An 18,204-nucleotide genomic window follows, 5' to 3' on the forward strand; every position below is an offset into this window, starting at 1 on the left:
GGACGAGAACCGGTACGTTCCCTGTGGTGTGGTCGTAGACGAAAGAAACAACTCAAAACCCTGCCCAATTGCTTGGACTCTCTTTTAAGTCTCTTAGAAGGAAGGCCTTTAATTGCTGTTGTGATGAATTTCCAATTACGTCTCGGCTACTTAACCGAGAGATTCCAAAGCCAGCTAAGACTTCAAATCACAAAAGGGGCGATTCTCCAATGGTCAGTCATCAAAGCCACATTCAAGAGATTGCCTCCAGTGTGCTGCTCAGTGTTGCAGTGCTGTAATCAAACAAGAAAATGTTCTAATATGCTGTCAACTTGCTGGAAAAATAATTTCAAAAAAAAAGAAAACATTTCGAAAACAGAGGGATCAATGATGTGGAGGCGTATGGAAATCTTCTCTGAAGAGTCCAGTCCCAAAATGGCTCCAAAAGTCTACAACACGGCGTATTCCCAGGTGGTCACCCAGCCAGGTACTGACGCCGCCCAACAGGACTTGACTTCGGTGATCGGACGAGAACCGGTACGTTCCCTGTGGTGTGGTCGTAGACGAAAAGAAACAACTCAAACCCTGCCCAATTGCTTGGACTCTCTTTTAAGTCTCTTAGAAGGAAGGCCTTTAATTGCTGTTGTGATGAATTTCCAATTACGTCTCGGCTACTTAACCGAGAGATTCCAAAGCCAGCTAAGACTTCAAATCACAAAAGGGGCGATTCTCCAATGGTCAGTCATCAAAGCCACATTCAAGAGATTGCCTCCAGTGTGCTGCTCAGTGTTGCAGTGCTGTAATCAAACAAGAAAATGTTCTAATATGCTGTCAACTTGCTGGAAAAATAATTTCAAAAAAAAAGAAAACATTTCGAAAACAGAGGGATCAATGATGTGGAGGCGTATGGAAATCTTCTCTGAAGAGTCCAGTCCCAAAATGGCTCCAAAAGTCTACAACACGGCGTATTCCCAGGTGGTCACCCAGCCAGGTACTGACGCCGCCCAACAGGACTTGACTTCGGTGATCGGACGAGAACCGGTACGTTCCCTGTGGTGTGGTCGTAGACGAAAGAAACAACTCAAACCTTGCCCAATTGCTTGGACTCTCTTTTAAGTCTCTTAGAAGGAAGGCCTTTAATTGCTGTTGTGATGAATTTCCAATTACGTCTCGGCTACTTAACCGAGAGATTCCAAAGCCAGCTAAGACTTCAAATCACAAAAGGGGCGATTCTCCAATGGTCAGTCATCAAAGCCACATTCAAGAGATTGCCTCCAGTGTGCTGCTCAGTGTTGCAGTGCTGTAATCAAACAAGAAAATGTTCTAATATGCTGTCAACTTGCTGGAAAAATAATTTCAAAAAAAAAGAAAACATTTCGAAAACAGAGGGATCAATGATGTGGAGGCGTATGGAAATCTTCTCTGAAGAGTCCAGTCCCAAAATGGCTCCAAAAGTCTACAACACGGCGTATTCCCAGGTGGTCACCCAGCCAGGTACTGACGCCGCCCAACAGGACTTGACTTCGGTGATCGGACGAGAACCGGTACGTTCCCTGTGGTGTGGTCGTAGACGAAAGAAACAACTCAAACCTTGCCCAATTGCTTGGACTCTCTTTTAAGTCTCTTAGAAGGAAGGCCTTTAATTGCTGTTGTGATGAATTTCCAATTACGTCTCGGCTACTTAACCGAGAGATTCCAAAGCCAGCTAAGACTTCAAATCACAAAAGGGGCGATTCTCCAATGGTCAGTCATCAAAGCCACATTCAAGAGATTGCCTCCAGTGTGCTGCTCAGTGTTGCAGTGCTGTAATCAAACAAGAAAATGTTCTAATATGCTGTCAACTTGCTGGAAAAATAATTTCAAAAAAAAAGAAAACATTTCGAAAACAGAGGGATCAATGATGTGGAGGCGTATGGAAATCTTCTCTGAAGAGTCCAGTCCCAAAATGGCTCCAAAAGTCTACAACACGGCGTATTCCCAGGTGGTCACCCAGCCAGGTACTGACGCCGCCCAACAGGACTTGACTTCGGTGATCGGACGAGAACCGGTACGTTCCCTGTGGTGTGGTCGTAGACGAAAGAAACAACTCAAACCTTGCCCAATTGCTTGGACTCTCTTTTAAGTCTCTTAGAAGGAAGGCCTTTAATTGCTGTTGTGATGAATTTCCAATTACGTCTCGGCTACTTAACCGAGAGATTCCAAAGCCAGCTAAGACTTCAAATCACAAAAAGGGGCGATTCTCCAATGGTCAGTCATCAAAGCCACATTCAAGAGATTGCCTCCAGTGTGCTGCTCAGTGTTGCAGTGCTGTAATCAAACAAGAAAATGTTCTAATATGCTGTCAACTTGCTGGAAAAATAATTTCAAAAAAAAAGAAAACATTTCGAAAACAGAGGGATCAATGATGTGGAGGCGTATGGAAATCTTCTCTGAAGAGTCCAGTCCCAAAATGGCTCCAAAAGTCTACAACACGGCGTATTCCCAGGTGGTCACCCAGCCAGGTACTGACGCCGCCCAACAGGACTTGACTTCGGTGATCGGACGAGAACCGGTACGTTCCCTGTGGTGTGGTCGTAGACGAAAGAAACAACTCAAACCTTGCCCAATTGCTTGGACTCTCTTTTAAGTCTCTTAGAAGGAAGGCCTTTAATTGCTGTTGTGATGAATTTCCAATTACGTCTCGGCTACTTAACCGAGAGATTCCAAAGCCAGCTAAGACTTCAAATCACAAAAGGGGCGATTCTCCAATGGTCAGTCATCAAAGCCACATTCAAGAGATTGCCTCCAGTGTGCTGCTCAGTGTTGCAGTGCTGTAATCAAACAAGAAAATGTTCTAATATGCTGTCAACTTGCTGGAAAAATAATTTCAAAAAAAAAGAAAACATTTCGAAAACAGAGGGATCAATGATGTGGAGGCGTATGGAAATCTTCTCTGAAGAGTCCAGTCCCAAAATGGCTCCAAAAGTCTACAACACGGCGTATTCCCAGGTGGTCACCCAGCCAGGTACTGACGCCGCCCAACAGGACTTGACTTCGGTGATCGGACGAGAACCGGTACGTTCCCTGTGGTGTGGTCGTAGACGAAAGAAACAACTCAAACCTTGCCCAATTGCTTGGACTCTCTTTTAAGTCTCTTAGAAGGAAGGCCTTTAATTGCTGTTGTGATGAATTTCCAATTACGTCTCGGCTACTTAACCGAGAGATTCCAAAGCCAGCTAAGACTTCAAATCACAAAAGGGGCGATTCTCCAATGGTCAGTCATCAAAGCCACATTCAAGAGATTGCCTCCAGTGTGCTGCTCAGTGTTGCAGTGCTGTAATCAAACAAGAAAATGTTCTAATATGCTGTCAACTTGCTGGAAAAATAATTTCAAAAAAAAAGAAAACATTTCGAAAACAGAGGGATCAATGATGTGGAGGCGTATGGAAATCTTCTCTGAAGAGTCCAGTCCCAAAATGGCTCCAAAAGTCTACAACACGGCGTATTCCCAGGTGGTCACCCAGCCAGGTACTGACGCCGCCCAACAGGACTTGACTTCGGTGATCGGACGAGAACCGGTACGTTCCCTGTGGTGTGGTCGTAGACGAAAGAAACAACTCAAACCTTGCCCAATTGCTTGGACTCTCTTTTAAGTCTCTTAGAAGGAAGGCCTTTAATTGCTGTTGTGATGAATTTCCAATTACGTCTCGGCTACTTAACCGAGAGATTCCAAAGCCAGCTAAGACTTCAAATCACAAAAGGGGCGATTCTCCAATGGTCAGTCATCAAAGCCACATTCAAGAGATTGCCTCCAGTGTGCTGCTCAGTGTTGCAGTGCTGTAATCAAACAAGAAAATGTTCTAATATGCTGTCAACTTGCTGGAAAAATAATTCAAAAAAAAAGAAAACATTTCGAAAACAGAGGGATCAATGATGTGGAGGCGTATGGAAATCTTCTCTGAAGAGTCCAGTCCCAAAATGGCTCCAAAAGTCTACAACACGGCGTATTCCCAGGTGGTCACCCAGCCAGGTACTGACGCCGCCCAACAGGACTTGACTTCGGTGATCGGACGAGAACCGGTACGTTCCCTGTGGTGTGGTCGTAGACGAAAAACTCAAACCTTGCCCAATTGCTTGGACTCTCTTTTAAGTCTCTTAGAAGGAAGGCCTTTAATTGCTGTTGTGATGAATTTCCAATTACGTCTCGGCTACTTAACCGAGAGATTCCAAAGCCAGCTAAGACTTCAAATCACAAAAGGGGCGATTCTCCAATGGTCAGTCATCAAAGCCACATTCAAGAGATTGCCTCCAGTGTGCTGCTCAGTGTTGCAGTGCTGTAATCAAACAAGAAAATGTTCTAATATGCTGTCAACTTGCTGGAAAAATAATTTCAAAAAAAAAGAAAACATTTCGAAAACAGAGGGATCAATGATGTGGAGGCGTATGGAAATCTTCTCTGAAGAGTCCAGTCCCAAAATGGCTCCAAAAGTCTACAACACGGCGTATTCCCAGGTGGTCACCCAGCCAGGTACTGACGCCGCCCAACAGGACTTGACTTCGGTGATCGGACGAGAACCGGTACGTTCCCTGTGGTGTGGTCGTAGACGAAAGAAACAACTCAAACCTTGCCCAATTGCTTGGACTCTCTTTTAAGTCTCTTAGAAGGAAGGCCTTTAATTGCTGTTGTGATGAATTTCCAATTACGTCTCGGCTACTTAACCGAGAGATTCCAAAGCCAGCTAAGACTTCAAATCACAAAAGGGGCGATTCTCCAATGGTCAGTCATCAAAGCCACATTCAAGAGATTGCCTCCAGTGTGCTGCTCAGTGTTGCAGTGCTGTAATCAAACAAGAAAATGTTCTAATATGCTGTCAACTTGCTGGAAAAATAATTTCAAAAAAAAAGAAAACATTTCGAAAACAGAGGGATCAATGATGTGGAGGCGTATGGAAATCTTCTCTGAAGAGTCCAGTCCCAAAATGGCTCCAAAAGTCTACAACACGGCGTATTCCCAGGTGGTCACCCAGCCAGGTACTGACGCCGCCCAACAGGACTTGACTTCGGTGATCGGACGAGAACCGGTACGTTCCCTGTGGTGTGGTCGTAGACGAAAGAAACAACTCAAACCTTGCCCAATTGCTTGGACTCTCTTTTAAGTCTCTTAGAAGGAAGGCCTTTAATTGCTGTTGTGATGAATTTCCAATTACGTCTCGGCTACTTAACCGAGAGATTCCAAAGCCAGCTAAGACTTCAAATCACAAAAGGGGCGATTCTCCAATGGTCAGTCATCAAAGCCACATTCAAGAGATTGCCTCCAGTGTGCTGCTCAGTGTTGCAGTGCTGTAATCAAACAAGAAAATGTTCTAATATGCTGTCAACTTGCTGGAAAAATAATTTCAAAAAAAAAGAAAACATTTCGAAAACAGAGGGATCAATGATGTGGAGGCGTATGGAAATCTTCTCTGAAGAGTCCAGTCCCAAAATGGCTCCAAAAGTCTACAACACGGCGTATTCCCAGGTGGTCACCCAGCCAGGTACTGACGCCGCCCAACAGGACTTGACTTCGGTGATCGGACGAGAACCGGTACGTTCCCTGTGGTGTGGTCGTAGACGAAAGAAACAACTCAAACCTTGCCCAATTGCTTGGACTCTCTTTTAAGTCTCTTAGAAGGAAGGCCTTTAATTGCTGTTGTGATGAATTTCCAATTACGTCTCGGCTACTTAACCGAGAGATTCCAAAGCCAGCTAAGACTTCAAATCACAAAAGGGGCGATTCTCCAATGGTCAGTCATCAAAGCCACATTCAAGAGATTGCCTCCAGTGTGCTGCTCAGTGTTGCAGTGCTGTAATCAAACAAGAAAATGTTCTAATATGCTGTCAACTTGCTGGAAAAATAATTTCAAAAAAAAAGAAAACATTTCGAAAACAGAGGGATCAATGATGTGGAGGCGTATGGAAATCTTCTCTGAAGAGTCCAGTCCCAAAATGGCTCCAAAAGTCTACAACACGGCGTATTCCCAGGTGGTCACCCAGCCAGGTACTGACGCCGCCCAACAGGACTTGACTTCGGTGATCGGACGAGAACCGGTACGTTCCCTGTGGTGTGGTCGTAGACGAAAGAAACAACTCAAACCTTGCCCAATTGCTTGGACTCTCTTTTAAGTCTCTTAGAAGGAAGGCCTTTAATTGCTGTTGTGATGAATTTCCAATTACGTCTCGGCTACTTAACCGAGAGATTCCAAAGCCAGCTAAGACTTCAAATCACAAAAGGGGCGATTCTCCAATGGTCAGTCATCAAAGCCACATTCAAGAGATTGCCTCCAGTGTGCTGCTCAGTGTTGCAGTGCTGTAATCAAACAAGAAAATGTTCTAATATGCTGTCAACTTGCTGGAAAAATAATTTCAAAAAAAAAGAAAACATTTCGAAAACAGAGGGATCAATGATGTGGAGGCGTATGGAAATCTTCTCTGAAGAGTCCAGTCCCAAAATGGCTCCAAAAGTCTACAACACGGCGTATTCCCAGGTGGTCACCCAGCCAGGTACTGACGCCGCCCAACAGGACTTGACTTCGGTGATCGGACGAGAACCGGTACGTTCCCTGTGGTGTGGTCGTAGACGAAAGAAACAACTCAAACCTTGCCCAATTGCTTGGACTCTCTTTTAAGTCTCTTAGAAGGAAGGCCTTTAATTGCTGTTGTGATGAATTTCCAATTACGTCTCGGCTACTTAACCGAGAGATTCCAAAGCCAGCTAAGACTTCAAATCACAAAAGGGGCGATTCTCCAATGGTCAGTCATCAAAGCCACATTCAAGAGATTGCCTCCAGTGTGCTGCTCAGTGTTGCAGTGCTGTAATCAAACAAGAAAATGTTCTAATATGCTGTCAACTTGCTGGAAAAATAATTTCAAAAAAAAAGAAAACATTTCGAAAACAGAGGGATCAATGATGTGGAGGCGTATGGAAATCTTCTCTGAAGAGTCCAGTCCCAAAATGGCTCCAAAAGTCTACAACACGGCGTATTCCCAGGTGGTCACCCAGCCAGGTACTGACGCCGCCCAACAGGACTTGACTTCGGTGATCGGACGAGAACCGGTACGTTCCCTGTGGTGTGGTCGTAGACGAAAGAAACAACTCAAACCTTGCCCAATTGCTTGGACTCTCTTTTAAGTCTCTTAGAAGGAAGGCCTTTAATTGCTGTTGTGATGAATTTCCAATTACGTCTCGGCTACTTAACCGAGAGATTCCAAAGCCAGCTAAGACTTCAAATCACAAAAGGGGCGATTCTCCAATGGTCAGTCATCAAAGCCACATTCAAGAGATTGCCTCCAGTGTGCTGCTCAGTGTTGCAGTGCTGTAATCAAACAAGAAAATGTTCTAATATGCTGTCAACTTGCTGGAAAAATAATTTCAAAAAAAAAGAAAACATTTCGAAAACAGAGGGATCAATGATGTGGAGGCGTATGGAAATCTTCTCTGAAGAGTCCAGTCCCAAAATGGCTCCAAAAGTCTACAACACGGCGTATTCCCAGGTGGTCACCCAGCCAGGTACTGACGCCGCCCAACAGGACTTGACTTCGGTGATCGGACGAGAACCGGTACGTTCCCTGTGGTGTGGTCGTAGACGAAAGAAACAACTCAAACCCTGCCCAATTGCTTGGACTCTCTTTTAAGTCTCTTAGAAGGAAGGCCTTTAATTGCTGTTGTGATGAATTTCCAATTACGTCTCGGCTACTTAACCGAGAGATTCCAAAGCCAGCTAAGACTTCAAATCACAAAAGGGGCGATTCTCCAATGGTCAGTCATCAAAGCCACATTCAAGAGATTGCCTCCAGTGTGCTGCTCAGTGTTGCAGTGCTGTAATCAAACAAGAAAATGTTCTAATATGCTGTCAACTTGCTGGAAAAATAATTTCAAAAAAAAAGAAAACATTTCGAAAACAGAGGGATCAATGATGTGGAGGCGTATGGAAATCTTCTCTGAAGAGTCCAGTCCCAAAATGGCTCCAAAAGTCTACAACACGGCGTATTCCCAGGTGGTCACCCAGCCAGGTACTGACGCCGCCCAACAGGACTTGACTTCGGTGATCGGACGAGAACCGGTACGTTCCCTGTGGTGTGGTCGTAGACGAAAGAAACAACTCAAACCCTGCCCAATTGCTTGGACTCTCTTTTAAGTCTCTTAGAAGGAAGGCCTTTAATTGCTGTTGTGATGAATTTCCAATTACGTCTCGGCTACTTAACCGAGAGATTCCAAAGCCAGCTAAGACTTCAAATCACAAAAGGGGCGATTCTCCAATGGTCAGTCATCAAAGCCACATTCAAGAGATTGCCTCCAGTGTGCTGCTCAGTGTTGCAGTGCTGTAATCAAACAAGAAAATGTTCTAATATGCTGTCAACTTGCTGGAAAAATAATTTCAAAAAAAAAGAAAACATTTCGAAAACAGAGGGATCAATGATGTGGAGGCGTATGGAAATCTTCTCTGAAGAGTCCAGTCCCAAAATGGCTCCAAAAGTCTACAACACGGCGTATTCCCAGGTGGTCACCCAGCCAGGTACTGACGCCGCCCAACAGGACTTGACTTCGGTGATCGGACGAGAACCGGTACGTTCCCTGTGGTGTGGTCGTAGACGAAAGAAACAACTCAAACCTTGCCCAATTGCTTGGACTCTCTTTTAAGTCTCTTAGAAGGAAGGCCTTTAATTGCTGTTGTGATGAATTTCCAATTACGTCTCGGCTACTTAACCGAGAGATTCCAAAGCCAGCTAAGACTTCAAATCACAAAAGGGGCGATTCTCCAATGGTCAGTCATCAAAGCCACATTCAAGAGATTGCCTCCAGTGTGCTGCTCAGTGTTGCAGTGCTGTAATCAAACAAGAAAATGTTCTAATATGCTGTCAACTTGCTGGAAAAATAATTTCAAAAAAAAAGAAAACATTTCGAAAACAGAGGGATCAATGATGTGGAGGCGTATGGAAATCTTCTCTGAAGAGTCCAGTCCCAAAATGGCTCCAAAAGTCTACAACACGGCGTATTCCCAGGTGGTCACCCAGCCAGGTACTGACGCCGCCCAACAGGACTTGACTTCGGTGATCGGACGAGAACCGGTACGTTCCCTGTGGTGTGGTCGTAGACGAAAGAAACAACTCAAACCTTGCCCAATTGCTTGGACTCTCTTTTAAGTCTCTTAGAAGGAAGGCCTTTAATTGCTGTTGTGATGAATTTCCAATTACGTCTCGGCTACTTAACCGAGAGATTCCAAAGCCAGCTAAGACTTCAAATCACAAAAGGGGCGATTCTCCAATGGTCAGTCATCAAAGCCACATTCAAGAGATTGCCTCCAGTGTGCTGCTCAGTGTTGCAGTGCTGTAATCAAACAAGAAAATGTTCTAATATGCTGTCAACTTGCTGGAAAAATAATTTCAAAAAAAAAGAAAACATTTCGAAAACAGAGGGATCAATGATGTGGAGGCGTATGGAAATCTTCTCTGAAGAGTCCAGTCCCAAAATGGCTCCAAAAGTCTACAACACGGCGTATTCCCAGGTGGTCACCCAGCCAGGTACTGACGCCGCCCAACAGGACTTGACTTCGGTGATCGGACGAGAACCGGTACGTTCCCTGTGGTGTGGTCGTAGACGAAAGAAACAACTCAAACCCTGCCCAATTGCTTGGACTCTCTTTTAAGTCTCTTAGAAGGAAGGCCTTTAATTGCTGTTGTGATGAATTTCCAATTACGTCTCGGCTACTTAACCGAGAGATTCCAAAGCCAGCTAAGACTTCAAATCACAAAAGGGGCGATTCTCCAATGGTCAGTCATCAAAGCCACATTCAAGAGATTGCCTCCAGTGTGCTGCTCAGTGTTGCAGTGCTGTAATCAAACAAGAAAATGTTCTAATATGCTGTCAACTTGCTGGAAAAATAATTTCAAAAAAAAAGAAAACATTTCGAAAACAGAGGGATCAATGATGTGGAGGCGTATGGAAATCTTCTCTGAAGAGTCCAGTCCCAAAATGGCTCCAAAAGTCTACAACACGGCGTATTCCCAGGTGGTCACCCAGCCAGGTACTGACGCCGCCCAACAGGACTTGACTTCGGTGATCGGACGAGAACCGGTACGTTCCCTGTGGTGTGGTCGTAGACGAAAGAAACAACTCAAACCCTGCCCAATTGCTTGGACTCTCTTTTAAGTCTCTTAGAAGGAAGGCCTTTAATTGCTGTTGTGATGAATTTCCAATTACGTCTCGGCTACTTAACCGAGAGATTCCAAAGCCAGCTAAGACTTCAAATCACAAAAGGGGCGATTCTCCAATGGTCAGTCATCAAAGCCACATTCAAGAGATTGCCTCCAGTGTGCTGCTCAGTGTTGCAGTGCTGTAATCAAACAAGAAAATGTTCTAATATGCTGTCAACTTGCTGGAAAAATAATTTCAAAAAAAAAGAAAACATTTCGAAAACAGAGGGATCAATGATGTGGAGGCGTATGGAAATCTTCTCTGAAGAGTCCAGTCCCAAAATGGCTCCAAAAGTCTACAACACGGCGTATTCCCAGGTGGTCACCCAGCCAGGTACTGACGCCGCCCAACAGGACTTGACTTCGGTGATCGGACGAGAACCGGTACGTTCCCTGTGGTGTGGTCGTAGACGAAAGAAACAACTCAAACCTTGCCCAATTGCTTGGACTCTCTTTTAAGTCTCTTAGAAGGAAGGCCTTTAATTGCTGTTGTGATGAATTTCCAATTACGTCTCGGCTACTTAACCGAGAGATTCCAAAGCCAGCTAAGACTTCAAATCACAAAAGGGGCGATTCTCCAATGGTCAGTCATCAAAGCCACATTCAAGAGATTGCCTCCAGTGTGCTGCTCAGTGTTGCAGTGCTGTAATCAAACAAGAAAATGTTCTAATATGCTGTCAACTTGCTGGAAAAATAATTTCAAAAAAAAAGAAAACATTTCGAAAACAGAGGGATCAATGATGTGGAGGCGTATGGAAATCTTCTCTGAAGAGTCCAGTCCCAAAATGGCTCCAAAAGTCTACAACACGGCGTATTCCCAGGTGGTCACCCAGCCAGGTACTGACGCCGCCCAACAGGACTTGACTTCGGTGATCGGACGAGAACCGGTACGTTCCCTGTGGTGTGGTCGTAGACGAAAGAAACAACTCAAACCTTGCCCAATTGCTTGGACTCTCTTTTAAGTCTCTTAGAAGGAAGGCCTTTAATTGCTGTTGTGATGAATTTCCAATTACGTCTCGGCTACTTAACCGAGAGATTCCAAAGCCAGCTAAGACTTCAAATCACAAAAGGGGCGATTCTCCAATGGTCAGTCATCAAAGCCACATTCAAGAGATTGCCTCCAGTGTGCTGCTCAGTGTTGCAGTGCTGTAATCAAACAAGAAAATGTTCTAATATGCTGTCAACTTGCTGGAAAAATAATTTCAAAAAAAAAGAAAACATTTCGAAAACAGAGGGATCAATGATGTGGAGGCGTATGGAAATCTTCTCTGAAGAGTCCAGTCCCAAAATGGCTCCAAAAGTCTACAACACGGCGTATTCCCAGGTGGTCACCCAGCCAGGTACTGACGCCGCCCAACAGGACTTGACTTCGGTGATCGGACGAGAACCGGTACGTTCCCTGTGGTGTGGTCGTAGACGAAAGAAACAACTCAAACCTTGCCCAATTGCTTGGACTCTCTTTTAAGTCTCTTAGAAGGAAGGCCTTTAATTGCTGTTGTGATGAATTTCCAATTACGTCTCGGCTACTTAACCGAGAGATTCCAAAGCCAGCTAAGACTTCAAATCACAAAAGGGGCGATTCTCCAATGGTCAGTCATCAAAGCCACATTCAAGAGATTGCCTCCAGTGTGCTGCTCAGTGTTGCAGTGCTGTAATCAAACAAGAAAATGTTCTAATATGCTGTCAACTTGCTGGAAAAATAATTTCAAAAAAAAAGAAAACATTTCGAAAACAGAGGGATCAATGATGTGGAGGCGTATGGAAATCTTCTCTGAAGAGTCCAGTCCCAAAATGGCTCCAAAAGTCTACAACACGGCGTATTCCCAGGTGGTCACCCAGCCAGGTACTGACGCCGCCCAACAGGACTTGACTTCGGTGATCGGACGAGAACCGGTACGTTCCCTGTGGTGTGGTCGTAGACGAAAGAAACAACTCAAACCTTGCCCAATTGCTTGGACTCTCTTTTAAGTCTCTTAGAAGGAAGGCCTTTAATTGCTGTTGTGATGAATTTCCAATTACGTCTCGGCTACTTAACCGAGAGATTCCAAAGCCAGCTAAGACTTCAAATCACAAAAGGGGCGATTCTCCAATGGTCAGTCATCAAAGCCACATTCAAGAGATTGCCTCCAGTGTGCTGCTCAGTGTTGCAGTGCTGTAATCAAACAAGAAAATGTTCTAATATGCTGTCAACTTGCTGGAAAAATAATTTCAAAAAAAAAGAAAACATTTCGAAAACAGAGGGATCAATGATGTGGAGGCGTATGGAAATCTTCTCTGAAGAGTCCAGTCCCAAAATGGCTCCAAAAGTCTACAACACGGCGTATTCCCAGGTGGTCACCCAGCCAGGTACTGACGCCGCCCAACAGGACTTGACTTCGGTGATCGGACGAGAACCGGTACGTTCCCTGTGGTGTGGTCGTAGACGAAAGAAACAACTCAAACCTTGCCCAATTGCTTGGACTCTCTTTTAAGTCTCTTAGAAGGAAGGCCTTTAATTGCTGTTGTGATGAATTTCCAATTACGTCTCGGCTACTTAACCGAGAGATTCCAAAGCCAGCTAAGACTTCAAATCACAAAAGGGGCGATTCTCCAATGGTCAGTCATCAAAGCCACATTCAAGAGATTGCCTCCAGTGTGCTGCTCAGTGTTGCAGTGCTGTAATCAAACAAGAAAATGTTCTAATATGCTGTCAACTTGCTGGAAAAATAATTTCAAAAAAAAAGAAAACATTTCGAAAACAGAGGGATCAATGATGTGGAGGCGTATGGAAATCTTCTCTGAAGAGTCCAGTCCCAAAATGGCTCCAAAAGTCTACAACACGGCGTATTCCCAGGTGGTCACCCAGCCAGGTACTGACGCCGCCCAACAGGACTTGACTTCGGTGATCGGACGAGAACCGGTACGTTCCCTGTGGTGTGGTCGTAGACGAAAGAAACAACTCAAACCTTGCCCAATTGCTTGGACTCTCTTTTAAGTCTCTTAGAAGGAAGGCCTTTAATTGCTGTTGTGATGAATTTCCAATTACGTCTCGGCTACTTAACCGAGAGATTCCAAAGCCAGCTAAGACTTCAAATCACAAAAGGGGCGATTCTCCAATGGTCAGTCATCAAAGCCACATTCAAGAGATTGCCTCCAGTGTGCTGCTCAGTGTTGCAGTGCTGTAATCAAACAAGAAAATGTTCTAATATGCTGTCAACTTGCTGGAAAAATAATTTCAAAAAAAAAGAAAACATTTCGAAAACAGAGGGATCAATGATGTGGAGGCGTATGGAAATCTTCTCTGAAGAGTCCAGTCCCAAAATGGCTCCAAAAGTCTACAACACGGCGTATTCCCAGGTGGTCACCCAGCCAGGTACTGACGCCGCCCAACAGGACTTGACTTCGGTGATCGGACGAGAACCGGTACGTTCCCTGTGGTGTGGTCGTAGACGAAAGAAACAACTCAAACCTTGCCCAATTGCTTGGACTCTCTTTTAAGTCTCTTAGAAGGAAGGCCTTTAATTGCTGTTGTGATGAATTTCCAATTACGTCTCGGCTACTTAACCGAGAGATTCCAAAGCCAGCTAAGACTTCAAATCACAAAAGGGGCGATTCTCCAATGGTCAGTCATCAAAGCCACATTCAAGAGATTGCCTCCAGTGTGCTGCTCAGTGTTGCAGTGCTGTAATCAAACAAGAAAATGTTCTAATATGCTGTCAACTTGCTGGAAAAATAATTTCAAAAAAAAAGAAAACATTTCGAAAACAGAGGGATCAATGATGTGGAGGCGTATGGAAATCTTCTCTGAAGAGTCCAGTCCCAAAATGGCTCCAAAAGTCTACAACACGGCGTATTCCCAGGTGGTCACCCAGCCAGGTACTGACGCCGCCCAACAGGACTTGACTTCGGTGATCGGACGAGAACCGGTACGTTCCCTGTGGTGTGGTCGTAGACGAAAGAAACAACTCAAACCTTGCCCAATTGCTTGGACTCTCTTTTAAGTCTCTTAGAAGGAAGGCCTTTAATTGCTGTTGTGATGAATTTCCAATTACGTCTCGGCTACTTAACCGAGAGATTCCAAAGCCAGCTAAGACTTCAAATCACAAAAGGGGCGATTCTCCAATGGTCAGTCATCAAAGCCACATTCAAGAGATTGCCTCCAGTGTGCTGCTCAGTGTTGCAGTGCTGTAATCAAACAAGAAAATGTTCTAATATGCTGTCAACTTGCTGGAAAAATAATTTCAAAAAAAAAGAAAACATTTCGAAAACAGAGGGATCAATGATGTGGAGGCGTATGGAAATCTTCTCTGAAGAGTCCAGTCCCAAAATGGCTCCAAAAGTCTACAACACGGCGTATTCCCAGGTGGTCACCCAGCCAGGTACTGACGCCGCCCAACAGGACTTGACTTCGGTGATCGGACGAGAACCGGTACGTTCCCTGTGGTGTGGTCGTAGACGAAAGAAACAACTCAAACCTTGCCCAATTGCTTGGACTCTCTTTTAAGTCTCTTAGAAGGAAGGCCTTTAATTGCTGTTGTGATGAATTTCCAATTACGTCTCGGCTACTTAACCGAGAGATTCCAAAGCCAGCTAAGACTTCAAATCACAAAAGGGGCGATTCTCCAATGGTCAGTCATCAAAGCCACATTCAAGAGATTGCCTCCAGTGTGCTGCTCAGTGTTGCAGTGCTGTAATCAAACAAGAAAATGTTCTAATATGCTGTCAACTTGCTGGAAAAATAATTTCAAAAAAAAAGAAAACATTTCGAAAACAGAGGGATCAATGATGTGGAGGCGTATGGAAATCTTCTCTGAAGAGTCCAGTCCCAAAATGGCTCCAAAAGTCTACAACACGGCGTATTCCCAGGTGGTCACCCAGCCAGGTACTGACGCCGCCCAACAGGACTTGACTTCGGTGATCGGACGAGAACCGGTACGTTCCCTGTGGTGTGGTCGTAGACGAAAGAAACAACTCAAACCTTGCCCAATTGCTTGGACTCTCTTTTAAGTCTCTTAGAAGGAAGGCCTTTAATTGCTGTTGTGATGAATTTCCAATTACGTCTCGGCTACTTAACCGAGAGATTCCAAAGCCAGCTAAGACTTCAAATCACAAAAGGGGCGATTCTCCAATGGTCAGTCATCAAAGCCACATTCAAGAGATTGCCTCCAGTGTGCTGCTCAGTGTTGCAGTGCTGTAATCAAACAAGAAAATGTTCTAATATGCTGTCAACTTGCTGGAAAAATAATTTCAAAAAAAAAGAAAACATTTCGAAAACAGAGGGATCAATGATGTGGAGGCGTATGGAAATCTTCTCTGAAGAGTCCAGTCCCAAAATGGCTCCAAAAGTCTACAACACGGCGTATTCCCAGGTGGTCACCCAGCCAGGTACTGACGCCGCCCAACAGGACTTGACTTCGGTGATCGGACGAGAACCGGTACGTTCCCTGTGGTGTGGTCGTAGACGAAAGAAACAACTCAAACCTTGCCCAATTGCTTGGACTCTCTTTTAAGTCTCTTAGAAGGAAGGCCTTTAATTGCTGTTGTGATGAATTTCCAATTACGTCTCGGCTACTTAACCGAGAGATTCCAAAGCCAGCTAAGACTTCAAATCACAAAAGGGGCGATTCTCCAATGGTCAGTCATCAAAGCCACATTCAAGAGATTGCCTTTAGTGTGCTGCTCAGTGTTGCAGTGCTGTAATCAAACAAGAAAATGTTCTAATATGCTGTCAACTTGCTGGAAAAATAATTTCAAAAAAAAAGAAAACATTTCGAAAACAGAGGGATCAATGATGTGGAGGCGTATGGAAATCTTCTCTGAAGAGTCCAGTCCCAAAATGGCTCCAAAAGTCTACAACACGGCGTATTCCCAGGTGGTCACCCAGCCAGGTACTGACGCCGCCCAACAGGACTTGACTTCGGTGATCGGACGAGAACCGGTACGTTCCCTGTGGTGTGGTCGTAGACGAAAGAAACAACTCAAACCTTGCCCAATTGCTTGGACTCTCTTTTAAGTCTCTTAGAAGGAAGGCCTTTAATTGCTGTTGTGATGAATTTCCAATTACGTCTCGGCTACTTAACCGAGAGATTCCAAAGCCAGCTAAGACTTCAAATCACAAAAGGGGCGATTCTCCAATGGTCAGTCATCAAAGCCACATTCAAGAGATTGCCTCCAGTGTGCTGCTCAGTGTTGCAGTGCTGTAATCAAACAAGAAAATGTTCTAATATGCTGTCAACTTGCTGGAAAAATAATTTCAAAAAAAAAGAAAACATTTCGAAAACAGAGGGATCAATGATGTGGAGGCGTATGGAAATCTTCTCTGAAGAGTCCAGTCCCAAAATGGCTCCAAAAGTCTACAACACGGCGTATTCCCAGGTGGTCACCCAGCCAGGTACTGACGCCGCCCAACAGGACTTGACTTCGGTGATCGGACGAGAACCGGTACGTTCCCTGTGGTGTGGTCGTAGACGAAAGAAACAACTCAAACCTTGCCCAATTGCTTGGACTCTCTTTTAAGTCTCTTAGAAGGAAGGCCTTTAATTGCTGTTGTGATGAATTTCCAATTACGTCTCGGCTACTTAACCGAGAGATTCCAAAGCCAGCTAAGACTTCAAATCACAAAAGGGGCGATTCTCCAATGGTCAGTCATCAAAGCCACATTCAAGAGATTGCCTCCAGTGTGCTGCTCAGTGTTGCAGTGCTGTAATCAAACAAGAAAATGTTCTAATATGCTGTCAACTTGCTGGAAAAATAATTTCAAAAAAAAAGAAAACATTTCGAAAACAGAGGGATCAATGATGTGGAGGCGTATGGAAATCTTCTCTGAAGAGTCCAGTCCCAAAATGGCTCCAAAAGTCTACAACACGGCGTATTCCCAGGTGGTCACCCAGCCAGGTACTGACGCCGCCCAACAGGACTTGACTTCGGTGATCGGACGAGAACCGGTACGTTCCCTGTGGTGTGGTCGTAGACGAAAGAAACAACTCAAACCTTGCCCAATTGCTTGGACTCTCTTTTAAGTCTCTTAGAAGGAAGGCCTTTAATTGCTGTTGTGATGAATTTCCAATTACGTCTCGGCTACTTAACCGAGAGATTCCAAAGCCAGCTAAGACTTCAAATCACAAAAGGGGCGATTCTCCAATGGTCAGTCATCAAAGCCACATTCAAGAGATTGCCTCCAGTGTGCTGCTCAGTGTTGCAGTGCTGTAATCAAACAAGAAAATGTTCTAATATGCTGTCAACTTGCTGGAAAAGTAATTTCAAAAAAAAAGAAAACATTTCGAAAACAGAGGGATCAATGATGTGGAGGCGTATGGAAATCTTCTCTGAAGAGTCCAGTCCCAAAATGGCTCCAAAAGTCTACAACACGGCGTATTCCCAGGTGGTCACCCAGCCAGGTACTGACGCCGCCCAACAGGACTTGACTTCGGTGATCGGACGAGAACCGGTACGTTCCCTGTGGTGTGGTCGTAGACGAAAGAAACAACTCAAACCTTGCCCAATTGCTTGGACTCTCTTTTAAGTCTCTTAGAAGGAAGGCCTTTAATTGCTGTTGTGATGAATTTCCAATTACGTCTCGGCTACTTAACCGAGAGATTCCAAAGCCAGCTAAGACTTCAAATCACAAAAGGGGCGATTCTCCAATGGTCAGTCATCAAAGCCACATTCAAGAGATTGCCTCCAGTGTGCTGCTCAGTGTTGCAGTGCTGTAATCAAACAAGAAAATGTTCTAATATGCTGTCAACTTGCTGGAAAAATAATTTCAAAAAAAAAGAAAACATTTCGAAAACAGAGGGATCAATGATGTGGAGGCGTATGGAAATCTTCTCTGAAGAGTCCAGTCCCAAAATGGCTCCAAAAGTCTACAACACGGCGTATTCCCAGGTGGTCACCCAGCCAGGTACTGACGCCGCCCAACAGGACTTGACTTCGGTGATCGGACGAGAACCGGTACGTTCCCTGTGGTGTGGTCGTAGACGAAAGAAACAACTCAAACCTTGCCCAATTGCTTGGACTCTCTTTTAAGTCTCTTAGAAG

At 44.8% G+C, this 18,204-nt stretch overlaps 36 non-coding genes across 36 annotated transcripts; all 36 read right to left on the bottom strand.

Annotated features, from left to right (window-relative positions):
- Positions 1-425: 425 nt before the first annotated feature.
- Positions 426-544, bottom strand: LOC149095290 (5S ribosomal RNA). The gene has a single exon (XR_016204984.1). It is a non-coding gene; the product is annotated as a 5S ribosomal RNA (ribosomal RNA).
- Positions 545-929: 385 nt separating this feature from the next.
- LOC149095291 (5S ribosomal RNA) lies at positions 930-1,048 on the bottom strand. Its single transcript, XR_016205005.1, has one exon. It is a non-coding gene; the product is annotated as a 5S ribosomal RNA (ribosomal RNA).
- A 384-nt stretch (positions 1,049-1,432) lies between these two features.
- On the bottom strand, positions 1,433-1,551 carry LOC149095292 (5S ribosomal RNA). Its single transcript, XR_016205016.1, has one exon. It is a non-coding gene; the product is annotated as a 5S ribosomal RNA (ribosomal RNA).
- Positions 1,552-1,935: 384 nt separating this feature from the next.
- LOC149095293 (5S ribosomal RNA) lies at positions 1,936-2,054 on the bottom strand. The gene has a single exon (XR_016205027.1). It is a non-coding gene; the product is annotated as a 5S ribosomal RNA (ribosomal RNA).
- A 385-nt stretch (positions 2,055-2,439) lies between these two features.
- LOC149095294 (5S ribosomal RNA) lies at positions 2,440-2,558 on the bottom strand. Its single transcript, XR_016204879.1, has one exon. It is a non-coding gene; the product is annotated as a 5S ribosomal RNA (ribosomal RNA).
- Positions 2,559-2,942: 384 nt separating this feature from the next.
- Positions 2,943-3,061, bottom strand: LOC149095295 (5S ribosomal RNA). The gene has a single exon (XR_016204890.1). It is a non-coding gene; the product is annotated as a 5S ribosomal RNA (ribosomal RNA).
- A 384-nt stretch (positions 3,062-3,445) lies between these two features.
- On the bottom strand, positions 3,446-3,564 carry LOC149095296 (5S ribosomal RNA). Its single transcript, XR_016204901.1, has one exon. It is a non-coding gene; the product is annotated as a 5S ribosomal RNA (ribosomal RNA).
- Positions 3,565-3,947: 383 nt separating this feature from the next.
- Positions 3,948-4,066, bottom strand: LOC149095297 (5S ribosomal RNA). The gene has a single exon (XR_016204912.1). It is a non-coding gene; the product is annotated as a 5S ribosomal RNA (ribosomal RNA).
- A 379-nt stretch (positions 4,067-4,445) lies between these two features.
- LOC149095298 (5S ribosomal RNA) lies at positions 4,446-4,564 on the bottom strand. The gene has a single exon (XR_016204923.1). It is a non-coding gene; the product is annotated as a 5S ribosomal RNA (ribosomal RNA).
- Positions 4,565-4,948: 384 nt separating this feature from the next.
- On the bottom strand, positions 4,949-5,067 carry LOC149095299 (5S ribosomal RNA). The gene has a single exon (XR_016204934.1). It is a non-coding gene; the product is annotated as a 5S ribosomal RNA (ribosomal RNA).
- Positions 5,068-5,451: 384 nt separating this feature from the next.
- LOC149095300 (5S ribosomal RNA) lies at positions 5,452-5,570 on the bottom strand. Its single transcript, XR_016204945.1, has one exon. It is a non-coding gene; the product is annotated as a 5S ribosomal RNA (ribosomal RNA).
- Positions 5,571-5,954: 384 nt separating this feature from the next.
- On the bottom strand, positions 5,955-6,073 carry LOC149095301 (5S ribosomal RNA). Its single transcript, XR_016204956.1, has one exon. It is a non-coding gene; the product is annotated as a 5S ribosomal RNA (ribosomal RNA).
- Positions 6,074-6,457: 384 nt separating this feature from the next.
- On the bottom strand, positions 6,458-6,576 carry LOC149095302 (5S ribosomal RNA). Its single transcript, XR_016204967.1, has one exon. It is a non-coding gene; the product is annotated as a 5S ribosomal RNA (ribosomal RNA).
- Positions 6,577-6,960: 384 nt separating this feature from the next.
- LOC149095303 (5S ribosomal RNA) lies at positions 6,961-7,079 on the bottom strand. The gene has a single exon (XR_016204978.1). It is a non-coding gene; the product is annotated as a 5S ribosomal RNA (ribosomal RNA).
- Positions 7,080-7,463: 384 nt separating this feature from the next.
- LOC149095304 (5S ribosomal RNA) lies at positions 7,464-7,582 on the bottom strand. Its single transcript, XR_016204990.1, has one exon. It is a non-coding gene; the product is annotated as a 5S ribosomal RNA (ribosomal RNA).
- A 384-nt stretch (positions 7,583-7,966) lies between these two features.
- LOC149095305 (5S ribosomal RNA) lies at positions 7,967-8,085 on the bottom strand. Its single transcript, XR_016204996.1, has one exon. It is a non-coding gene; the product is annotated as a 5S ribosomal RNA (ribosomal RNA).
- Positions 8,086-8,469: 384 nt separating this feature from the next.
- LOC149095306 (5S ribosomal RNA) lies at positions 8,470-8,588 on the bottom strand. The gene has a single exon (XR_016204997.1). It is a non-coding gene; the product is annotated as a 5S ribosomal RNA (ribosomal RNA).
- Positions 8,589-8,972: 384 nt separating this feature from the next.
- LOC149095307 (5S ribosomal RNA) lies at positions 8,973-9,091 on the bottom strand. Its single transcript, XR_016204998.1, has one exon. It is a non-coding gene; the product is annotated as a 5S ribosomal RNA (ribosomal RNA).
- A 384-nt stretch (positions 9,092-9,475) lies between these two features.
- LOC149095308 (5S ribosomal RNA) lies at positions 9,476-9,594 on the bottom strand. Its single transcript, XR_016204999.1, has one exon. It is a non-coding gene; the product is annotated as a 5S ribosomal RNA (ribosomal RNA).
- Positions 9,595-9,978: 384 nt separating this feature from the next.
- LOC149095309 (5S ribosomal RNA) lies at positions 9,979-10,097 on the bottom strand. The gene has a single exon (XR_016205000.1). It is a non-coding gene; the product is annotated as a 5S ribosomal RNA (ribosomal RNA).
- A 384-nt stretch (positions 10,098-10,481) lies between these two features.
- LOC149095310 (5S ribosomal RNA) lies at positions 10,482-10,600 on the bottom strand. Its single transcript, XR_016205001.1, has one exon. It is a non-coding gene; the product is annotated as a 5S ribosomal RNA (ribosomal RNA).
- Positions 10,601-10,984: 384 nt separating this feature from the next.
- Positions 10,985-11,103, bottom strand: LOC149095311 (5S ribosomal RNA). Its single transcript, XR_016205002.1, has one exon. It is a non-coding gene; the product is annotated as a 5S ribosomal RNA (ribosomal RNA).
- Positions 11,104-11,487: 384 nt separating this feature from the next.
- LOC149095312 (5S ribosomal RNA) lies at positions 11,488-11,606 on the bottom strand. The gene has a single exon (XR_016205003.1). It is a non-coding gene; the product is annotated as a 5S ribosomal RNA (ribosomal RNA).
- Positions 11,607-11,990: 384 nt separating this feature from the next.
- Positions 11,991-12,109, bottom strand: LOC149095313 (5S ribosomal RNA). The gene has a single exon (XR_016205004.1). It is a non-coding gene; the product is annotated as a 5S ribosomal RNA (ribosomal RNA).
- Positions 12,110-12,493: 384 nt separating this feature from the next.
- Positions 12,494-12,612, bottom strand: LOC149095314 (5S ribosomal RNA). Its single transcript, XR_016205006.1, has one exon. It is a non-coding gene; the product is annotated as a 5S ribosomal RNA (ribosomal RNA).
- Positions 12,613-12,996: 384 nt separating this feature from the next.
- Positions 12,997-13,115, bottom strand: LOC149095315 (5S ribosomal RNA). Its single transcript, XR_016205007.1, has one exon. It is a non-coding gene; the product is annotated as a 5S ribosomal RNA (ribosomal RNA).
- A 384-nt stretch (positions 13,116-13,499) lies between these two features.
- On the bottom strand, positions 13,500-13,618 carry LOC149095316 (5S ribosomal RNA). Its single transcript, XR_016205008.1, has one exon. It is a non-coding gene; the product is annotated as a 5S ribosomal RNA (ribosomal RNA).
- Positions 13,619-14,002: 384 nt separating this feature from the next.
- LOC149095317 (5S ribosomal RNA) lies at positions 14,003-14,121 on the bottom strand. The gene has a single exon (XR_016205009.1). It is a non-coding gene; the product is annotated as a 5S ribosomal RNA (ribosomal RNA).
- Positions 14,122-14,505: 384 nt separating this feature from the next.
- LOC149095318 (5S ribosomal RNA) lies at positions 14,506-14,624 on the bottom strand. Its single transcript, XR_016205010.1, has one exon. It is a non-coding gene; the product is annotated as a 5S ribosomal RNA (ribosomal RNA).
- A 384-nt stretch (positions 14,625-15,008) lies between these two features.
- On the bottom strand, positions 15,009-15,127 carry LOC149095319 (5S ribosomal RNA). Its single transcript, XR_016205011.1, has one exon. It is a non-coding gene; the product is annotated as a 5S ribosomal RNA (ribosomal RNA).
- Positions 15,128-15,511: 384 nt separating this feature from the next.
- On the bottom strand, positions 15,512-15,630 carry LOC149095320 (5S ribosomal RNA). The gene has a single exon (XR_016205012.1). It is a non-coding gene; the product is annotated as a 5S ribosomal RNA (ribosomal RNA).
- A 384-nt stretch (positions 15,631-16,014) lies between these two features.
- Positions 16,015-16,133, bottom strand: LOC149095321 (5S ribosomal RNA). The gene has a single exon (XR_016205013.1). It is a non-coding gene; the product is annotated as a 5S ribosomal RNA (ribosomal RNA).
- A 384-nt stretch (positions 16,134-16,517) lies between these two features.
- On the bottom strand, positions 16,518-16,636 carry LOC149095322 (5S ribosomal RNA). Its single transcript, XR_016205014.1, has one exon. It is a non-coding gene; the product is annotated as a 5S ribosomal RNA (ribosomal RNA).
- Positions 16,637-17,020: 384 nt separating this feature from the next.
- On the bottom strand, positions 17,021-17,139 carry LOC149095323 (5S ribosomal RNA). The gene has a single exon (XR_016205015.1). It is a non-coding gene; the product is annotated as a 5S ribosomal RNA (ribosomal RNA).
- A 384-nt stretch (positions 17,140-17,523) lies between these two features.
- On the bottom strand, positions 17,524-17,642 carry LOC149095324 (5S ribosomal RNA). Its single transcript, XR_016205017.1, has one exon. It is a non-coding gene; the product is annotated as a 5S ribosomal RNA (ribosomal RNA).
- A 384-nt stretch (positions 17,643-18,026) lies between these two features.
- On the bottom strand, positions 18,027-18,145 carry LOC149095325 (5S ribosomal RNA). Its single transcript, XR_016205018.1, has one exon. It is a non-coding gene; the product is annotated as a 5S ribosomal RNA (ribosomal RNA).
- Positions 18,146-18,204: the final 59 nt, after the last annotated feature.

This window comes from Orbicella faveolata, unplaced genomic scaffold (genome assembly GCF_042242905.1).
Source record: "Orbicella faveolata isolate gen_17 unplaced genomic scaffold, um_ofav_v1 contig_52, whole genome shotgun sequence".
NCBI lineage: Eukaryota > Metazoa > Cnidaria > Anthozoa > Scleractinia > Merulinidae > Orbicella > Orbicella faveolata.